Raw genomic sequence first — 10,626 nt, 5'->3', positions numbered from 1 at the left:
AGTTAATCCAAAACGATGCGTGACACCTCCTGCGTTGATATTGTAGGCATACAATTATAAGCGGCCGCGAGCATTGGAGATGATCACAGTCACTTCTGGATGCTTTCTTAGAGGTACCATCTGCAAATCCACAGGTTTTCAGTGGCTTGCTTTCTGATGATTAAGAAAGTTTCTTTCAATGCGACAGGTGTATAATAAAATTGCCTTCTGAGCTGCTGCCAATATCCTACTGACTACTAAATGTTTAAAATGTTCATTCTATCGCGGAACAAGGAATCTTTAGTATTAAGACGCATTTAACTTTAATTAAAATATTCTAAAAAATTTTAATGATATTCCTATTTATATTATTGTTTTAAAAACATCACCAATTGTGAAAAAATTGGCAAAACGCAAAAATAATCAAAAGATCCGAAACAGGTTTAGAAGTGGAATTCGCTTTAGAAAACAAACTTCAAAAACTGAAGTATTTAAAAGAAAAGATCGATTTTCGGCTAATTTTCGATCACCCCTCCCCAACCCCAAATGATCGCTACACAAAATACCCGCCCCTCCTAATTGCTTGACCGAGATATTTTTAATGACTCTACCCCCATTTCAGAGTCATGTGATTTATGGATACCCCCTATTATCTCATTTTATTTGTTTGCGTTAGATTGTGTTTTTCTTGGTTTGACTGTATTTCTAAGTATCTTTTAAAGTGCATAATATATTTAAGAGTTTAAAGTAGTTATTCTGCAAGCTTTAACGAATAATCTACAACCTGCCACTTCCTTGCCTCTCCACACATCGCTACTTTTCTCTCACTTTTTTGTATGCAAACTTCTTTGCGTGGCACATGACTTGTAACCAGTCTTTTCAGAACGTTTAAATACTTTTTTTTTCTATTCTACACATCCGTGTTAAAATTTCATTTACTCGTGCAAAACTTTAATCCCATACATTGCAATAATTTCTGTTACACGTGTGAGATAACAGATTTCATATTAAAGTATATAAACTGAAAAATAACGAGTTTCGGGTGACAGGGGAAAACACGATGCTTGAGATAATTAACTCTCAGTTTCACTTAACCATGCTCCACCTTCTGTTCGCTATTCTTTTGGTCAATGCAGAACCTTTAGTGAAAACTTCCCAAGGTATATTAAACGGCACAATTCAGGTATCCCGAAGCGGGATAAAATATTCGACATTCCTTGGAATACCTTATGGACTACCACCAATCAAACATCTGAGGTAAATATATCATCTTTTTCTACTCAAATGGAACATTTTCCTGATATCGTTGCAAACTTATCTATAACATTTTTATAATTTTCATGAATCTATATAAAAAAGTTTCGTTTTATTTTACAATAAATTATCGTTAAAAATTCCCAAGAAAATCTGCCCGCTACGCGGAGACATTGTCATTGTTTGCTGCTCTTGTCAGTTTAAGCGTGCCTAAGGTGCGCGTCTCTTAGATCATAGGAAAGTAGTAGGGAAGAGTCTTAACCTTATCTTAGTAGGGGGGGGGGGGGGGGGGGGGGGGGGGGGGGAGGTTCGTGACCTGAACCGATATCAATAATATTGTAATTTCGAAAAAATGTAAAACTTGAATATTTTAAAGTAAAGAGTTTTTAATTTGGAAATTTTACAATTTAAAATTCTGCGAGTTTTGAGTTTTGCAAGTATAAATTTTATAATTTTGATGCTCTTAATCCGAAAATTTCAGTTCTTTTCTCGAATTCGAAACAGCAGTTTGAGCTAGCCGAATTTTCCTAGTTACTCGTAGGATGAAAAGTTACGATACAGTAAATACAAAAAAAAATACTGTAGGCTCTGATACTAAACCCGACTGTGATCCAACGCCAAATGGTGGATGTCTTCTCGGAGGCTATACTACATGAAGCGGTGGAAATTACTAAAACTAATGACAACTAACTGGCCCAGAAATCGAAAGCTTACAGGCAGCGGCTCTCGAAATACAACTGAAGCTCCACACTAGGGGCCTTAGATATTGCGGCATCATCTGGAGCAGCTTCCCCTGCTCGATCTACGGCCAATAGGAAGGAGGACTTCAAGCCACGTCCTGAATTAGTATATGACTAGCCGAGCTGGGAATGTCAATGATGCACATCAATTTTCACCACAATAAAGGATAAAATAGGATTTCGGCTTTGCTGGCCTGTGACACAAACTTCCATCATACAGTGTGGGGGAGATAGCCTTGAATACATAGCCGGTACAGAGCTGGAGATCCTTAATCGTGGTAATACCTTCAAATTCCAGATTATAAACAGGAGTGAGCTTCTCGATTTTACTTTATGCGTGGAATCCTAGATAATCCTAGATACCAAACTACACTAGGCGAAGCCTCTTACAACTTAATATAGGAAGTTTTCATGAGATTTTGGATGTCCAGAAGAGCCTTTGGTTTGACTTGGGGTCTAGGACCTAAAATGCTTACATACATAGCTCAAAATGCAGGAAAGGCTCCGACGATTACAAACGCCAACGTTTGAGGGCATGACGGGAGAAATGAGGAATATGCTCTTTGTAGAACTCCTACACGTTCAGATGTTTGCCAGGGCGGCTCATGAGATGGACCACCTGGTAAGAGCAAACAGAACCACTTGCAACATTTGTTATCATGGATGTATATATGTATGCATAAATATAGTGTATAAGTAGCCAATCTACTATAATACAGTGGAACTCCGATACTGTACGAGGTTTAGGTCTGCCGGTGTGTGGAAACAAACCCGATTAAACATGGCTCCGTATGTAACCGCTTTTGTTTGTTCACGCCTGTGTGACCATAGCACACCCCGCTAAGCTCTTTTTACTCCTACCTACGGCGCGGCGCAAATTTCGGAATAACTATATCGAGGAATTGGGTTTCGGGGTTTCACTGTAATAATAATAATTTTCAAGGTCAGTCTATGGTCAGGATGATGTTTTGAAAAGAAATCCCTGTTCTAAACTGCGGATTTAAAAAGAACGAAACATTCTACGTCAAAAATATTCTATGAAAACTTGATAAAAATGTGTACTATCTTGACGATCTTGACCTTCATATAGGGATAGGGAGGTTTATACTATATACATACATTTTTTATTCTCCATTAGTATAACGCGTCCAGAACTAAATAAGCTGCACATATACCGCAAAGGATTTGGCTCAATAGCGTGTTTGATGTCCGCATATTTAAAAAACAAGTGAGACAATCCATTTTACAACTGAGGATAATAAGAATTATAAGCCTCTGAATCTCGCCGATCCAAACGACATGAACATCCACACTCCATAGAATGATGACCCTTAAACACGCAGTTCGTAATTTTCTATCAAAATACTTGTCTTTCTATTAGCGGGTTTCTTCCAATACCCAGGAAGATAAACAATCGAAAATCCGCTTAATTTTCTTAGCTTATTAAATTCTTTGTTACAAGGTCAGATCAAAGGACAGAAATCAGGAAATGGAAATCTGAAAAATAGGTAGAAGCGTAGTGAAACGAGAGATGTTGTTAAAATCAAAGCGACATTTATTTCCATTTACATGAGTGGCCAGTGGCCAGTATGGAGCCGGGTAATAGCGAGGAAGGTGACTTCTGAAACGAGAGTTTGGTCGATGGGTCGCTCTGGGTTGCTAGAAGTCCTGGCGTTTTATTGTGCCGAGGTTTAACAGGAAGCGAGCTAAAGTGGCACCAAAAGCACTCACAAGATACAAAAAGGAGAGATCAGTCCTTTCAGCCGGCGAACGAGCAACACTGAAGATGGGAAAAACGATCGTGCGGGACGTCGAGACCCTAGGGGTCTATTACACCTTTTATTAAACAAGGATCACTATCTATTTCCAAACCCATAAAAATAATGTATAGTAAAAATAAAAAATATCAAAATGACGGACCTACACAAGATGACCAAATATTGTATTTTCTATAGTTTTCAAGAAAAGTGACTAATATTTCGTGGAAAAATCTATTCATTAGTTATAATGCATGTGCTTGAAAAAAATTAAAGATTTAAATAAAAATCACGGCTGTTTAAATTGCGGCTGGTTTGAATTTGAGATTAATGACTAATTTTAGAATTTTTCAACAAAGGCCTCTCGAAAGATTAACAGAAAGTATAAATCGTTCAGTGACCCTACAAATATTGAAAAAATACAAAATGGTGGTTGGTTTCAAATAAATAAAGATGATTAATTTGATCATTCTTCAATTGTGGCCTGCAAATTTCGACTATCAGGCATTACTGCACACTTTGTGAAAATAAATTTGCTCAGCATGCTAAAATTGAGAGGCTCCCGCTATGAAATTAATTTCTTTCTCTGCGATATAAACAGTGGATAGTTCTGATGTTTAAAAATTTTTAATTTTTAATGTTAACACATACTTCACAACTCGTAACGAGATTGGTGTAGGATATTTGCTTCTCTTTCGTTGAAAACTATAGAAAATTCAAAATACTATCTTCAGTCATCTTTCATGGGTGCTCTATATTAAAAGAATGTAATAAGAAAATAATGTGAATTTTTCGTTTTTCCCCATGTTAATCATATGGAAAATTCGAAGGGGTATGTGATAGGAGTAAATATAAACCGATTTGACCGATTTTTATACCGATTTTTATACGAGGTTGAGCTAATACGTATGGTAGATCTCAAAACTGGGTGAAGCAGAGCGGAGAAGGCTCTATAGATTCTATCATAAAAGAGATCCGCAGAGAAAATAAGAAGAAAATATGAAGTATGATAGTGTATTCATGAAACATCTGCTTGAAAGTGTCAGCAAGGAGCCACCCCCTCACTCGGAGAGAGGATCTGGGTGAATTCACCCCCAAGATTTCCAAACCCTAGGTTAAGGGTGAATAGATAGAGTGCCCAAAAAGGACGATAAAACAAAAAAGCTGCCAAACACCAGCGTCTAAGAACTTGCACCAGCGCAAGATCTTGGTCGACCGAAGGTACTCGGCAAGCCATTGCTAACAAGCCAGCTAATGTGAAAAAAGTACGTTCGTGTTCTGAAGGACGTCCAGGCGAGGGTCAAGCCTAATGACCAATGTTTCTTTGTCAAGGCCATAAGGCAGACAAAAACTGGCGACGTACTCGTTAAACACAAAGCCCGGAAGGAGGCAAGGGAGCGATTCGGAACTGCAATTGCTCGTCTCTTAGAGGCGACGGTGTTATGCGTCACCTCGTTCCAAGTAATCTGAGATCCCAATTGATTCTTTTGCAGAATGTTCTCCTAATTCCGAATATATCGGATGCACATAGCGACTTCCTGCTCGTTTTGTTGTTATTTGACGTTTTGTATGTTTAGATATAAAATGTCATACTCGTATCTTTGAATATTATTAAAGTTTTGAAAATATTTTTTTATATTCATTTAAACAAGTGTGATATGCACAAATTTTCTTAATGGTGTATGTTGATTTAATTGATAGTTTTCGAGAAAAACAATAAAATACTGTTTTAATGAAAAGCCATTTATACAGTACATTTTTATTGATAGCTTCCATGACCCCTCGCTGCCTGTCCTGATTCAATGTTCTATATGATTAAAAAAATCCTTGTGGTTTGCCGAAAAATAGAAAACAATTTAGTGTCATAAACTTTTGTATTTTTTAGGCAGACTTCAAATCATGTTTACAAAGAAAAGAATTATCATCTGTATATTTTGACGCATAAAGGACGTAAACATATGGTAAACATGTTTACCATATTACACATTAAAGTGTAGCGGTTTATCAATGAAGGTTACTCGATATGCGAATGTTCTGAAAGATTCTTTTCAGATAAGCGTTTTCGTAAAAAGTAACATTACTACCGTTTAAGTGTCTTTGATAAAATTGTTTGTGGTCATTTGGAATCCCAGGTTGAAAAATTCTATAGAATTTGAGTAGAATGATTCTATGGAATTTTTATATGAATTTTACAATATTTCGAAAGGTTCCAAGGTTCAAAAGATTTTTTTTAGGTTCCTGCAAATAATGAATTCCCTCAAGAAGACGAAGGGAAAATATCTAAACTTCAGGACGGTCTTTTTCTTCATCTCGGATCTTCATGTCAATCTCTTGGCAGCTTTGGAGGATTTTCAGATCTGCGCAGTAGTGGCATAGGGCGGTTAGGACTGCGCAGTAGTAATATGTGAAAAATACAACTGCGAAATAGATACGTGGAAACCTTACATCTGCGCATACGTGACCTATTATGATTGGCACTGCACAGTTTACAGCAGTGACATTTGGTGTATGCACCTGTGCAACAGATACTATGAAATATTAGAACAGTACAGTAATTGCTGACGAAACTTAAATGTGCGCAGTGGTGAATTTGTCTCATTATGATTGCGCAGCAGTTATAGGCGATATACATGTCTGCGCGATCGATATTTTTGTCCTTCAAATGAAAATAGTCGTAATTGCAGTTCGGAGAAGTCATTTGTCACTTTTACAAATCTTTAAAACACTAAAAATCAATGACATTTGAATCTAATTTGAAAGATTTGTGAAAGTGACAGATGACTTGTATCGAACTCCATTTACGGATATTTTCATTTAGAGAGCAGATCTTGGGTCCTTCCGTAGGCGCATTTTTCACCAATGACAATGACATATAACGAAGCGCGGGGTTCAAATTTCGCGAAACCCAGGCGTTCTCAAGCTGGCTTAAACTTGCGAGCCAGGTGAGCCGCACGCGATGCACGTAATAAGAAGTACCTGCGCAGTGGGCAGATTTTGATATTCTCATCATATATGATAGAAGGTGTTATTATGGGTTTCAAAAATGTTGACCTCTCTACTAAAGTTTGAATAAGTCAGTGAAAAAAATCACTCAAGAGGAAAAGAAACTTCACTGCGAGGATAATTTTATTGCGAGCAAATTCTCTGTTCATGACCTTATTTCAGCTCAAGTTGTGATAGAAAGCTCAGACAAAGTTTGAGATAAGTAAAAAAATTCAAATAATACAATCTGATACGAAATAAACTATCAAATTTATTAAATAATTGGCTACTATCAATGATTTTTTCTATCTTTTTTCTGCCTCTGCGCATAACCTTAGCTACCTGACTGCCGGAATGCAATCGTAATTATTTACGGGCTTCTGAAAGACTTACTGAATTGGGACTTTATATGAGCGATTAAATGTGATCCATGAAGCGGACAGTTATGGTTGGGTATATTGTCTGGATTAGTTCACTCACCGGCCCCAAACGACATGAAACACGTAGAAAAAATAATGGCTAATAACCAATTATTTAATAATTTAAAAACTTTATTTCGTATGTTATTGTATTACTTGAATTTTTTTACTTGTCTCCAACTTTGACTGATTTTGTTTGCCTCGTTTCTAATGATTTTTCATCAAAATATAATAAGTAAGTAGATTTGATAAGAATCAAATCAATCTTTTCTTCGCTCGTAATATGTTTTTACTGTTTTTACAAGCACAAGTAATTTTTATTTATTTCACTTTGAAAAAAATCAATTTTGTGTAATTATATGTTAAGAAAAGATCGTTATTTATATATTATTTATTTAGATTCTTTGAAAAAGGCACGCAGTGGTAGCCGAAACGTCAGAAAGACAGAATTTTAATAAACGAACTTTCCAATCATTTCGTTTTATTCTTTTAATTAATAAAGACCGCAAGACCTACAAAAACAAATCTTAATCTTAAAATATAATAAGTCAAAGTGCATTGTCGTAAAATTGACGGAGTTGACTGTGGTTTTATACCTTTGCCAAACTGTTACTTTAAGCTGGCTCCACAATGTGCTCTAAAAATTGCACGCACATCGACGTAAGTTAATATCAACGCGTACATCTGCGTTGTTCTCCATTGCTACCAACTGTCGCGTGTGTCTTATGGTTTCACATTCCAATGCTCCTGTAATATAAACCAATGAAATAAGCGCGACAGTTGATAGCAATGGACAACAAAGCGAATGTAAGCATTGATACGATCGTACGTCGACGTACGTACAATTCTTAGGGTACATTGTGAAGCCAGCCTTATTGATAATTAATGTATGACGGTGTGATGCATAAAAAGTTCGTTCGAAATAAAATTATGTTTGTAGTGAAGTTGCTTACGTTCTTGGGCGACTGTTTTTTCTTATTTATTTAAACTTTTGTAGAGAGGTCAAAATTTTTCAAACCTATAGTAGACTCATTTGAAATTAGACCTTTCTAGTTTTCGTGGTCCAAACATCAGATTTCTGAAAAAATACTTTTTCTGTAATTCAATGAATGAAATGATATTAGGGATGTTGTAATCTAAAATGAAAAGCAAATCATTAATATAGAAAATGTCTTTTAAAACCTTGTATACTCATATATTTCGATGCGTTGATTACAAACATGGCCATGAAAATACCTGCAGATATAATTTTCAATGTTAACACTTGCAAATAATTATGTTTTTTTTTCGAAGTATAAACACTATTCTTACCGGCAAAAAGCATATTTAGGTCAAATGGAAGAGACTATCACGCATTTAAGAGTAAGAAAATGTAATTTTAGTTACTTTGTTAGTTTTTGGCTCTTAAATCAAACTTTATCGTCGATTTGCTACTCAAGAATTACGATTAAAGACCCGTGCAGACGAAAAGGCACTCCTATGACTGGTCACAGAAATAATGTTGGTCAAGTCCCTATCCCTTTCTGATGGTTCATGGGGGTCAAAAAGGCACCCCTGCGACTAGTCACAGAAATAATGTTGGTCAAACCCCTTTTCAACCTTTTTGTGGGGCGGGAAGGCACCTCTGCGAGTAGTCACAGAAATAATGTTCGTTAATCCTCAACCTCCTTCCGATGTTTCGTTGTGGAGGGACAATCCCTCTGTGCCTGATCGCAGAAATAAGTTTTATAAAGTTTATAAAGTTTTCCGAAGTCTTCGGGGGGGGGGGGGATACTCCTGCGACTGTTTACAGAAATAATGTTGGTCAAACTCCTATTCTTTTCTAAAGTCTCCTCGGGGGTGGGAAAGCATCCCTGCGACTGGTCATAGAAATATTGTGAATCAAACCTCTGCCCTCTTCCAATGTATCATGGGGGAGGGTAGGCCACTTGTGTCTAGTCGCAGAAATAATTTTAATCAAACACCTAACCCTTTCCGAAGTCTCTTAGGGTGGCACCCCTGTGACTGGTCACATAAATAATGTTGGTTAAACTCCTAACCCCATTCAATGTCTGATGGGGGAGGTAAGGGTCCCCTGTGACTTATTATACAAATAATTTTAGTAAAGCCCCTATCTCTTTCCAAAATCGCATGGGGGGATGGCATCACTAGGACTATTCACAAAAATCAGTTTGCTTTATGTTTGTTATAAACAATCCTTGTGATTTAAACGAAACATCAATTATTTCCCTAGACGAAAACAATTTTAGCGGGTTGACCTACTGCGCAGAACGCGCCGCATTTTGTTTATTGGCTGCAGATCACGCGTTGCTGGCGCCGGCAGTGTAGACTCCACCAAGTGTCAGTTTAATTGCATAGATAAACAATACTTTATTGAGCGTAAGCTACAAAAGTTTAAAGGGTCTATAAAAGCATAAGGAGTAAGTAAGTGAACGAGGATAGTCTGCTCTTTCTCTCGTTATACCGCTTTAGCACACCAAGATGGGAGACCGCCTCGCTCGCTTGTCCTTTCCGATTCCTATCTCAGTGAAGGAATAAGGATATTTAAAATAAATCGGTAAATTGATTAAAATAAAATTCGTATTAATTTGAATACTAACTAGTGCAAGTGGAAATAATACGTCGTCCTGAAATTCTTGAAATGAAAGCAGGCTAGAGGGCTGACGATAAGCAAAGATCTAGCTAGAAAGCAAATAAAGTTGTAGAGAGGCGGTGAGCTGGACATAAATCATAATAAAATCTACCACCTGTTTTCAGAAATCATAAACAAGGGTTGAAATTGAAAAGCAAAAAGAGGTTCTAGTTGTTAAAAAAGATCGTTTTTATTTTTAACATTTTAACTCTCAATACAGGCCTTGATGAAGAAAGTTTTTCTCTCTAAGATAAATAATTTCTTTTTAAAGAATAAGCTCATAACAAATAGGTAGACAAACGTTTATTTTTCGGCCTGCTGCTTTTAAAAAATGGACTGGCTTACACTTCCATTTTTTACGGAATTTTCTTACAACTATCTCTTAAAATGTAACATCCATCCTCACCTTATATCTAATCCGGTCGCTTCCATCACTCAATCTTCCTCGCTCGCCTCGCACGTATCTTGCTTCTTCCTCGCTATGCCTCGCATTGCCAGCTTCTACCTCAGTGGCTAATACCTAATACTTATCTACTATTTACAATATTTACAGTTTTCTTACATCTACCCTCTCTCCTATTAACAATCTTTCCTTCTCCATTCCTCTTTCTCCTTCCTTCTCTTCTTCTCCATCTTACTCAACACCCCCTTCACTTATGCTACTGCCCGTTTGTCCCCCCTTTCTTGCAATAATTCACACATTCTTTTCTCTCTGGAAAGCCAGAACCTATTAAAATTCTCCATGCAACCGTTTCTTATTCTAGCTATACGAGGGTGGATTGATAAGTTTCCGGCCTGACCAAGAAAAACAACGTTTTTAAGAATTTTTTTTTTTATTTCTCAACATAATCTCCTCCAAGGCT

At 36.8% G+C, this 10,626-nt stretch overlaps 1 protein-coding gene across 1 annotated transcript in view; it reads left to right on the top strand.

The window, feature by feature from the left end:
* The first annotated feature begins 1,181 nt into the window (after positions 1-1,181).
* LOC117181127 (venom carboxylesterase-6-like) overlaps positions 1,182-10,626 on the top strand; it is a 19,912-nt gene continuing 10,467 nt past the window's right edge. Inside the window, exon 1 of the mRNA XM_033373698.1 lies at positions 1,182-1,236. The gene's annotated coding sequence lies outside the window, so the exon portion shown is untranslated. The remainder of the gene's footprint in view (positions 1,237-10,626) is intronic.

This window comes from Belonocnema kinseyi, chromosome 1, assembly GCF_010883055.1.
Source record: "Belonocnema kinseyi isolate 2016_QV_RU_SX_M_011 chromosome 1, B_treatae_v1, whole genome shotgun sequence".
Taxonomy (NCBI): domain Eukaryota; kingdom Metazoa; phylum Arthropoda; class Insecta; order Hymenoptera; family Cynipidae; genus Belonocnema; species Belonocnema kinseyi.
This window is presented reverse-complemented; position numbering and strand designations above follow the sequence as displayed.